The sequence below is a fragment of the Cyprinodon tularosa genome, unplaced genomic scaffold (assembly GCF_016077235.1).
Source record: "Cyprinodon tularosa strain WSP-4 unplaced genomic scaffold, ASM1607723v1 ctg1, whole genome shotgun sequence".
In the NCBI taxonomy this organism is placed as follows: Eukaryota; Metazoa; Chordata; class Actinopteri; order Cyprinodontiformes; family Cyprinodontidae; genus Cyprinodon; species Cyprinodon tularosa.
This window is the reverse complement of record NW_024037781.1, coordinates 4,529,616-4,530,000: the sequence shown is the minus strand read 5'-3', so window position 1 is coordinate 4,530,000 and position 385 is coordinate 4,529,616. Positions and strand designations below refer to the sequence as shown.

The 385-nt window shown below is 25.5% G+C and overlaps 1 protein-coding gene across 3 annotated transcripts in view; it reads left to right on the top strand.

Moving 5' to 3' along the window:
- LOC119785398 overlaps window positions 1-118 on the top strand; it is an 8,532-nt gene extending 8,414 nt beyond the window's left edge. For all 3 annotated transcript variants that reach the window (XM_038288250.1, XM_038288093.1, XM_038288170.1), the window contains exon 4: window positions 1-118. This exon is cut by the window's left edge and continues 443 nt beyond it. The gene's annotated coding sequence lies outside the window, so the exon portion shown is untranslated.
- Window positions 119-385: the final 267 nt, after the last annotated feature.

Sequence of the window (385 nt, the reverse complement as noted above, 5' to 3'; positions counted from 1 at the left end):
ATGCTATGAAGTAGTTGTTCTGTAAGCAAACTGGGTAGTCTATGAACTGCTAGTGTGTAATTCACTTTAGTACATCTACAGTTGGAGAGGGACAAATTTATGTGTTAATTTGTTTCTTAAAGTAGTAATTTTAATCTATATAAAATTATGAATCAAACATATGTGTTTTTACAAGTTAAGTTTTAAAAATACTTACAGGAAAAATATAAATAAAAAATAGTTGACCATGATTTTGTATTGCCTTAACATACAAAAAAAAAGACATGTAATGGCACAAATTCCTATATGTTTTTGTTAAATTACATATAATATACTTATAAAAACATACAAAAAAAGGGATAATGAACCTGCAAAGTGCATTTATTTTACATACAGAAAACCTATA